A 10,738-nucleotide genomic window follows, 5' to 3' on the forward strand; every position below is an offset into this window, starting at 1 on the left:
CCTGTCTCTGTCTCTGTCTCTGTTTCTCTCTCTCTCTCTCTCTCTCTCTGTCTCTCTCTCTCTCTCTCTCTCTCTCTCTCTCTCTCTCTCTCTTTCTCTTTCTCTCTCTCCCCTTCTCTCTCCCTCTCCCCTTCTGCCTCTCTCCCATCTCTCTTTTCTTCTCCCTCTCTCTCTCCATTCTTACAGGGGCTGGCAAGAGATAGAGGAACACTGGCTTCAACCCACGCACTATTCCTAACTCCCTTGGAAGCCAGTAGGACCTTTGGGGAGGAGACAAATGAGGGAGACCCAAGGGTCATTAAGAAGCTCTGTTGGGACATTGATTTGAAAGGCCTGCTTTTATTTAGGGAAAGGAGAAGGAGGGAGAAATGGAAGGAAGGAGAGAAACCTGTCATTGTGTGATAATAGAGCCAATTTATGATGATTACAGACACAGTAATAGGCAGGTTCCTCATATAGAAGGCCTTCCCCTGCTGAGGGAGTTATTTCTTTAAGGCTCAGAGGGGGTCAGGGGTATTGAAATCTTTCCCTCTGGTGTCTGAGCCTCCCCATGAGATCAGGAGAAGTCGTTGTCATGTAAGGGAATGGTATTAATTACCTCAACTTGAACCTCCAAGATCATTGGCTAATTTGCTTAAGATCAGCAGGGGTCAAGTGGGAGCATGAATGTGACAGAGCAAGTTTGGAGAAACCCTTCATTCTCTCTCCTTTCCTGCCCCTGCCTTCTTTGTCTGTATCCATGGATTCTTTTTAATCAGCATTTGTTACCTGTAAGAAAGGGGACCTTGGCCTGGAATACCCCCCTCAGTATCTTATAAGGCTTAACCCTTCAGGAAAGGGGCAGACTAAGTAGCAATATGCCACACAGATCTGATAGCTCTGCCAGGTCCAAGGCAGGAGTGAGGACATACAAGGAGAAGGAAAACATGCTAAAAATCAGGGAAATGTTGCAAAAAACCTCAAAATAACATATATTGCCACCCCAATTCCAATAGAATTCATGTGCAAATAAATAAATGGATTGGTTACATTAATCAATCAACTAATTCAGTGAACACACATTTATCAAAGCTCCTAATATGTGCAGGCCCTATACTACCCACGGGGGCAGATACAAAAAAGTATTAGATGAGAGCCTTGTCCTCAGGAAAATTACTGTCTAGCAAGTGTAGATGAAGTATATGCCCAGTTATCTATGGTGCAAATTAGAATATAAGTACATAAGAGATGACAAATATCTGTTTTGATTTCAGAGAGGAGAAAAATCACTGCCAGCTCCATCAATTGTTGTTAGAGCTGGAATAGAATAGAATGAAATGGAATGGAATAAATGAATGAATGAATGAATAAATAAATAAATTTACATAGTGCTTACTTGTGCCAGGCACTATATTAAGTACTTTAGAATGTCATAGTTGGAAGGAAGAGTAGAGATATGGATATTGGGTAGATGATGGGTGGAGAGCCAGGAAAATCGGGTTAAATCTTACTTTTGATTAGTGGTATGACCATAGGTATGACAAGATCTGTGCAAAACCAGTTTTCCCACCTGGGAAGTGAGGATAATTTTTGGCATCTATTCATATTGTTGGGACAAATGCATATAAAAACACTTTGCCAGTCTTAAAAGAACTATGTGAATGTTAGTTATTACCTCATCTAGCCTCCATTATTTTATTAATAGTAAACTGAGACCTAATATACTTAAGTGATTTTGCTAAGGTCATGAACACTAGTCTAGATAGAAGACCTAGGACTAGAACCTACATCTTCCAACTCTAAGCTTAGTTAGATATTTTTAGCCTTCTGGAAAGACAACACAAGGTCCCTAACAAAAGGAATGGCGTGGTGCCTTCTGTACATCCTGGCTTCCATGTTGCAAGGGGAATGGTGGTGTCTGCCTGATGAATTATGGCATAAGCAAATCAATACTTGTCTCCCTATAGGATTTGGCAATTTACCCGGTGTCAAGCCTGCTTTTCTGCCTGGTGATGAGCAGACCGAGAAATAAGAGTATGTTTGTGACATGCTGACTCTCATACCAGTTTAACAACAGCCAGAGCGAGGGAGCCAAGATGGATCTGTGGTGGCTTTCCTTACTTCAGCTGGGCAGGTGCAGGAAAAGGTGACCTTTGACTAAGCAGGGTTAGAATTTCACTAGGCTCATTAATGTCTTTTCAAAATGTGTGATTTGAAAAAAATGCCCATACTTGTGGAAAAACTACTTTGTGATTTCTTTAAAAACCTTCTGGTTTTGTGACCCAGTGTGTTTCAAATGGGAAAAGGGATGTGGTCTCTTAAAAAGGGGGCACATTGGGTCAGCAACCACTGATATAGAAAAGTGAATGAGGAAAGATCATTGCTTTCAAGCTGGAAGGGATGGTAGAGGATGTTGTGGTCCAACCCTCTCATTTTACTGATGAAGAAATTGAGGGGAAGAGAGGTTAAGTGATTTGTTCAGGATCACACGGGTGGTAAATATTTGAGGTAGGATATGAATGCAGGTCTTCCTGATTCCCAGTACAGAATCTTATCTTCTATACCATATTGCCTCTTTACAAAGTGCCAAAGTTTATGTTAAATGAATAAAACAGGATGTTTTTCTGAGTTCGGCTATTCCAAGCAGGGCTGGACCCTGCTGGTATTTGGATGGGTGACAAATAACATGGTTTAGTTGGAAGAGGTTTCACAAAGAGTCAGAAGATCAGGATTCTAATAGCTGTGGACCTCTGGCAAGTCATTCAGTCCAGCTGGGCTCCAGTTAAGCCACCTGTAAATTAGGAATAATAATCATTTATAGTGGAAAAAACACACTGGATTTTAATGAAAGAGATCTGGGTTAGAATTTTGGCTTTGCTACTTAAAACCTTTAATATAGCAAATATTTAATAAGTGGCCACCATGAGCAGGATTTTGAAGCAGTATGTAATGAGGAGATAGTGCTGAACTCTGGAGTCAAGCAACCTTGCTTTGACAGTTAACTTGCTACATAATCCTGGATATGTCACATGACTTGACTATGCCTCAGTTTCCCCAACTATAAAATAGAGATAATAACATTTACATGGCTGACTTCCTAGAACTTTGGTAAAGAGAGTATTGCATACTTTGAATATGCATTTTATGTAAAAATGTGAGTAATTAGAGTGGCACGTATTCAGGGTTAGCTAGGTGGCATAACGGATTGGACCTGAAGTCAGAAAGACCTGAATTCAAATATGGCTTCAGATACTTACTAGCTGTGTGACCTTGGACAAGTCACTTAACCTCTGTTTTTGCCTTGGTTTTCTCAATTGTAAAATAAGGATAATAATAGTACCTGCATACTAAGGTGGTTGTGAGGATCAAATGAGATAAAATGTATGAAGCACCTAGTGCCTAGCATATGGGAGGTGATTGATAAATGATTGTTCCCCTTCCCCTCCTGCGGTGCTGGGAGCTAGGGAAATACAAAGTTGAGATTAAGGCATGATTCTCACTTCAAGGGACTTCACCTTACTGAACCTCAGTTTCCTCATTAGTAAAATGGTAAAAATATTTGTACTACGGACCTTAGTGAGTGCTAAGATGAGCCCTCTTGGAAACTTAAAAAAAGTCACATGTAGCAAAATAATACAAATTCTAGGACTCACTCAGGTTTTATAGGCATTTGGTTTGGGAAAAAGTTATGGACTATTTTTAACCAATAAGACACTTTCAGGTAACAACTCTAAATTCATATGACACAACTATTGGAGAAACAATAAGCAACTGGAGCCTATGGGGCAGAGGCCGTGCTTTATATCACCTCTGCTCCATGAAAAATTCTTGTATACACCAGATACTTAATAAATATTTCTTGGTAATGGTGCAGATAAAAAAACAACAGCTTCCAAGTGTAACCTGTATCACTTTTACTTGTCCGTCTCTCCTATCTAGTTCATCTTGCTCACTTTGCCAGAGCAATTTTTAAAAATGCATAGTTCTGAATGCGTCATTCCCCTACTCAGAAACTCAATGGTTTTCCATATTGTGTACAGACTAGAGTCCAAACTCTTTAGCTTGGCATCCAAGGTACATCCTGCCTGCCCTTCCTCCTCCCACCCCCAACTTGGGCGCCAGCTTACTTTTACAGATTCATTTCACTCTACTACCCTCCATATATGCCATACTCTATGGAGATGGGACTATTTACCAAACTTTGCTTTGTTCCAATGTGGTATAGTAGAAGCAGCATGGGCTTAGTAGATAGGAAATTCAGGCTTGAATCTTGGATCTGCTACTGTGGGACCTTATCTAAAAAAATCATTTGTCCCCTCTGGAGCTCAGTATCCTCATTTGTGAAATGAGGAAGGTTGGATTAGATGATCTCTAAAGTCCTTTCCCACTCTAATTATATGATATTCTATCTAGAATGCTACTACTTCTTTATCTTCATCTCTGAACATTGTCCTAATCCTGGAAGACTGCTTAAATACCCTTTTCTTCAGGAAGCTCCCTCCCCTCCCTTCCCCTAATAGCACTTACCTCACAGGACTATTGTGAGGGCCAAATGAGATATTGACCAAGCATTTAGCACAGTGTCTGGCACTTGGAGGCACTATGTAAATGCTTACTCCTTTTCTTCCCTCCCTCCCCCTCTCCATTCCCAGAATTATTAGAAAAAGCACTAGTTGTAGAATTGGAAGATTGGGGTTTGAATTCTAACTCTGCCACTATCCACCCATCAATTCATCAAGAATTAGGTGTTCACTAATGTTCCAGGTATTGGTGAGGCAAAGAAAAAAATGACAATGGTACTGCCTTTAAGGAGCTTAAATTCTCCTGAGAGAGACGACTTACCCATTTGCTGTGTGAGTGTGGCCAAATGGTTGAATCTTTCTGGGCTTCAGTTTCCTTCTCTATATGAATAGCTGGGCTAGTAGGTCTCTAAGGGCCCTTCTAGCTCAGCCTTTATTTATCTTGGGAGGTAAACTAGGGGTAGTAAGAAGCTTGCTAGATTTGGCGTCGGGAGACCTGCCTTTGAATCTTACTTCAAACATGTGCTTGTGCAAGAAACTTAACCTTGGAGAGCTCTAATTTCCTCATTTGAAAATTGGGGATTATAGTGGAGGGTAAAGTGCTCTGTAAATCTTAAAGCCCAGTGTAAATAAACATGATCCATTATGTTGGGAAGTCCCTTCCAGATCTGACATAACATATTTGAAGGTCCCTTCCAGATCTAAAATTTTACCATTCCATAAATAGTTACGGAGTTTGCAGTCTAATGGGGTAGGCGACAAATCCATAGAAAAGTATTACATTGGATTGAGCATGGGGACCCTAAGATATAACCTATGTCCCTCAAATAAGTTGCATTTTAAAGATTAAAAAATATCAAGTATATGCCCTGAAAAATAGCACCGATCTAAGGTTTCACTCATGTTTTATTTAAGTAGCCTGCAACTGGACTGCTATAAATTAGAACATGATAGAAATCCAAAATAGTGGACTATGTGTGGCTTTAGGAAAGAAAAGATCACTTTCAGATGGTCATGGTGGGTGCACAAAGATGAGAAAGACTTCCTGGAGGCAGTAATGTTTGAGTCAAACCTTGAGCAGTGTGTGATCCTTAACGCTGGTCACTGCAGACCATGCTCTATCCACTGATTGACAGTGCCCCATTCTCCCTCAGTGTGGGTGGGCAGGAGGGACACCCTTGGCCATGAAAGGACCACTGTTTCAGTGACTCAGCTTGACAGATGTGACAAGCATCCTTTGCCTGCAAGTCCCATTTGTCAACCTTGAAATCCAAAGTGATTCATATTTTACAGGCACCTCATCAGGAAGGAGGCCAAAACTGGCCTGATGGGGGCCAGTCTGCATTTGATTCTAATCGTATTTGAATGCACTAGTTAAGAAGACATCATTAAAAGTACATTAAGTTTAATTATGCCGGCAGCCACAGACAGTGGGCTTAATGCAGAATTCATAATTAGATAAGACCTAAATCATTAGGTTCTTACTTGTAAAGAAAATATATCTCATATACAAGCAATAGTAAAAGGTGTTTGGTGACAAGTGGAAGTGGCCAGTCTATGAATTTCTTGGTTCTTCTCTGCTTGTGAGGAAGTTGTTATTAACTTTTTCCATGTGACCTTTGGCCAGTCAACTGATGTCTCTGGGCTTTAATTTCAGCAACTCTAAAATTAAGGAGTTGAACTAAATATGGCGTTGTTAACCATGAACGTCTTAAAAATATTTTGATAAATTTATTTCAAGTATAATTGGTTTCCTTTGTAATGCTATGTATTTTATTTTATGTATTTAAAAGCATGACTCTGAGAAGGGGCCCATAGGCTTCATCAGCCTGTCAAAAGAATCCATGACCCACAAAAAAATTAAGAACCCCTAGACTGGATGATCTTTGAGTTTCATCGCAGTTCAAAAATACTAAGATCCTACATATTTTAGAGAAAGCAGTAGAGATCTGGGATGTCTCTAATTTGTTTTGTGACCTTTAGTAATTCCCTCTCCTCCCATGCCTGAGCTCTTATGATTGGCTTTGTTGGCTAAGAGGAAAGTATTAAGTTTTTTGACTTCAACCAGCTTTAAAGAAGAGGAGATAGCTTCTAACGTATGTTGACTTAGTGATTGTCAAGGTCCCTTGGCCTCTATCTTAGGTGTACTCTAAGCAAAAAAAACCCTCAGAAGGTGGTGTCAAGGATGAAGCTGTCACCTTCCTTGTAATATCATCACCCACGTCCTTCTGTGTGGGATTTATTTCCCCCATCAAGACCTTGGGGAAGGCAATAAACATTTATAGAGCACCTATTATGTTCCAAAAACTGTTAAGCACTTTAACAAGTATTATCTCATACTTTTTGATCCTCACAACAACCCTGCAAGATATGTGTTGTTATTGTCCCCCATTTTACAGTTGAGGAAACTGAGGCTAAATGATTAGCCCTAGGTCATACAACTAGTAAATGTCTGAAGTCAGATTTGAACTAGAATCTTCCTGAGACAGGCTCTATCCAATGTACCACTTGGCTGCCTTGTCATATCAAGGCATACTCTGGAATGTAGGACTTTCTCGGGGGCAACAGAATACAGGGGAATGAAAAGACAGACACAAAAGGAAAACAATCCAGGTGCATTGGGTAGTCTTGGAATCATATAACTTTGCTATGAAGAGGTCTCACCTGACTCTCTTCATCTTTTCAATCAATCAGTCAATCGGCAATCATTTATTATGTGTCAGACTACAGCATAAGGCACAGTTTAGTGAAACTGGCCTAGAAGTTGTTTCTCTTTTTCTTGTCATCTGCTGCCTTTCTGCCCCCACAGCTCGCTACGCCTACCTCATTGTAGTAACAGTAACTGTAGATTACTTTTGATGTTCTCTGTACCTCAGACCTCAGGCAATTTTAAGCCTCAGTGTCCTGGCCTGTCTCACAAGACTTAAAAGGGAACAATGCATAGCAATCAGGAAACACATCCGTAGTGACACAGGGAGGGATAGCCAGGAACACCTGGAATCATGCAGCTGTACACTGGTGCTCCCTTGTTTGCTTTCACTCACTCTAGCAGACAATGGACCTTGGGACAAATTTTGACTCTGCTACTCCCTATCTGTGGTGCCGTGGGCAAATTACTTAACCTCTCTGGGCCTCAGTTTGTCTATCTATAAAATGAGGGAATTGACCTGGGTATCTCTGAGATTCCTTCCAACTCTTGATCCTAGAAGGCTTTATACAAATAAGATGGGAAAAGTGAATCTTAGATACTGATTGGGAATGCCCTGTTTCTTTCTGTATTTATATGCTTCCTGTGGTCATCTATAGCACAGGGGGAGAGTCTGGTGTCACCCCTGGGCCTACTAACTGAAAGTTGCTGCTTTCTTGCCTCCATGGCGCAGTTGCCCTGGTAGCCTTACTACAATAACAAAAGTTACCTTTGGAATGGTATTAGAACAAAGCTTCTTGACAGGGAGAGGGACAGCCTGGAGTAGACACTGCAAAAAATCAGAGCTTGGTGAAAATAGCCAGTACTACTTGCCAATGCAAGTCACATTTCACAGAGACCATAAAGAAGGCAGTCACTAAAAAGACATAGTCTGGGAGCACTATGAATCCCAGCAGTGCAGAACTTGGCAGGGCTGATGCAGGAAAAAGGGCTAACTGCTTGAGCTTGATCACTGCCATGTCACTGGGTCTCATCCCAGTCCTCCACAGATGCTGGCCCAGATCCGAGAGACTCAGAGGCCCTCCTTCTGTTTGCCCAATAGACCTCTTCTTGGAAGGTATCTGAATAGCCCTAAGGTAATCCAAACTAAGACCACAAAGCATTTCAGAAATGTTAGAAATGAGTGGGAATTGCAAATCCCTTTCTTGTATAGAAATTTTCTTTAAGGTCTTGTAATGGGAATCGGAGGGTGCTGAAGCTGGAAGGAACTTCAGAGGTCATTGAGTTCAATATTCTCATTTTACAGATGAGGAAACTGAGGCCAGAGAGATTGAGTGACTTGCCTAAAGTTGTAAAGTGAGTTAATTGTAGATGTAGGATGAGAATACAAGTCTTCTAACTCCAGTGCTCTTTCTACTAGGATGAATTCAATTATATTGAATTAGACCCCAAATTTCCAATAAATTTCAAATACCTTTCCATCATTTTGTTCATTGATTCTTATAGGTGGCTTAATAAACTGGGAAAATGTAGGTATTATCAAGCTTAACAGGGCTGGTCTAATAATCAGAGAGGAAGCATGATGAAGTACAAATTCACCAGGTAAGAACCCAAATCCTAGTGTTTTAGTTCATCTTCATTACTTACTAGTTAAGTGTGACTTCCCTTCTCTAGGCCTCTATTTTCTTATCCATGAATCAAAGGGTTGGGAAGATAGATGACCTCTAAAGGTGCACTTCAGCTCCCAAGTTCATTCCATGTTTCTTTGACATAGGTGAGCAAAATATGTGGGACATTCTGTATCATAAAAATAAATACATAAAGTGACAAATTGGGAGGCAGCCAGCCAAGTTTTATAGTTACACTTCAGTTAATGGAATGTTCAAAGACTGGGGACTGCTCACTGGGAATGCTCTGGTTACCTGGAAATTAGACAGACTCCTCTTTTTGTGTCAGTTCTTATTATTGAACTTATTTCTAAAATGTCAGTCTTTTTTTTTTTTTTTGCCTTTTGGAGGGCAATTGGGGTTAAGTAACTTGCCCAAGGTTACACGGCTAGTTTTTTTATGTGGGTGTTAAGTATCTTGAGGCCAGAACCGAACTCAGGTCCTCCTGATTCCAAGGCCAGCACTAAATGTCAGTCTTTTTAATAAGGAGAGACCAAGGAATATGGATCAATCTTTCCTGGCTACTTGGAGATTTTGTAGGACCTCAGGTTGGTCATTCTCACTATCAGTGGTTCAAGGACAGAGATGAAAATGGAGATTGTGCTGAGTATGAACTGGTTCTTGTGCCATGCTCTGAAGTACTATTTACAGGAAGGAGAGTTGGGCCGAGACTGAGGGGACCTGGGTTCTTTTCTTGGTTTGGCTGTTAACCTGCTGTGTGAACTTGGGTAAGTCACTTTCCTTTTTGAGAACTTAATTCTTTCTCATATGTAAAATAAGGAATTGATTAAAGCCCATTTTAGCTCTAATTGTCTGGGTTCTATGTTCTCAGGTCTCTTTTTTTCACCTTTTATGTTCTATAATCCCTTATGTTCTAAAGCTCTATTAGCAATTCTTTTTTGGACTAAATCACTAACATCAACTTGTTTCCTTACCATTTGCCTCCTTTTCCTCAAAGTTAAGTGTAGAAAAAAATAACTCCTATTTAAGACACAATTAAAATTTTACTGAACATAGATCAATTAATTCGCTTGTATAGGAAGTCATTAAGCATTTATCATGTCCCAAGCACCTCACTAAATGCTGAAGAATCAAATATAAGCCAGGAAAAGGACAATCTCTGCTTTCAAGGAACATATGGTCTAATGGAAAGAAGACAACATATAAAAGGCCAGCTTGGGAGGGGCTAAGTTGGGAAAATGAGGATGGGCCTTTTCCTAAAATGAAATTACTGGAAAGAACTCCCCAATGAGAGAAGGAATTCACAGGGACAGAGGGAGGAGGCAGCTGAGTCATGGTGATGAAGTCCAGAGAATGAGGGATGGTTAATGTAGGCCCTTCCACCGAAAGTAGTTTCTGTATTCTCCACTATGCACCCTATTCTTAAGCCACCCTAGGCTACTCTGCCTCAGGGCTTTCCTGTCTCTGTGCCTTTGCTCACCCTTGTCTTGGAGGGCTTATAGAAAAACCAAATAAGAGTACAAGATAATAACGGTGAAATTACAGTGATGCTTTGCTAGTCCTCAGCTTCAAGACCTGGATGGTCCAGTACAGTATTGGTTTTGTACAATGTGGTATAGTGCCAGGTAGCATCAGAAGACCTGGCTTCTCATCCCAATACTGTTATTTATGAGTTTTATAGTATTGGGAAAGTAATTTTGCCTTCACTGAGCTTGTATTCTTCTCTGCAAAATGAAATGATTGGACTAGATAACCTCAACTCTAAATCCTTTTAAGTTTGACAACCTATAAGCTTATTTCACTTGTCTATGAAGACCTTAGAAGAAATCATTAGTTAATCCATCCATCCACCCATCTGCCCATCCATCTGCCCATCCATCCATCCATCCATCCATCCATCCATCCATCCATCCATCCATCTATCTATCTATCTATCTATCTATCTATCTATCTATCTATCTATC

The sequence above is a fragment of the Petaurus breviceps genome, unplaced genomic scaffold (assembly GCF_028583685.1).
Source record: "Petaurus breviceps papuanus isolate PSGF00001 unplaced genomic scaffold, PetGlider_PUasm1.0 551, whole genome shotgun sequence".
NCBI classification, from domain to species: Eukaryota; Metazoa; Chordata; class Mammalia; order Diprotodontia; family Petauridae; genus Petaurus; species Petaurus breviceps.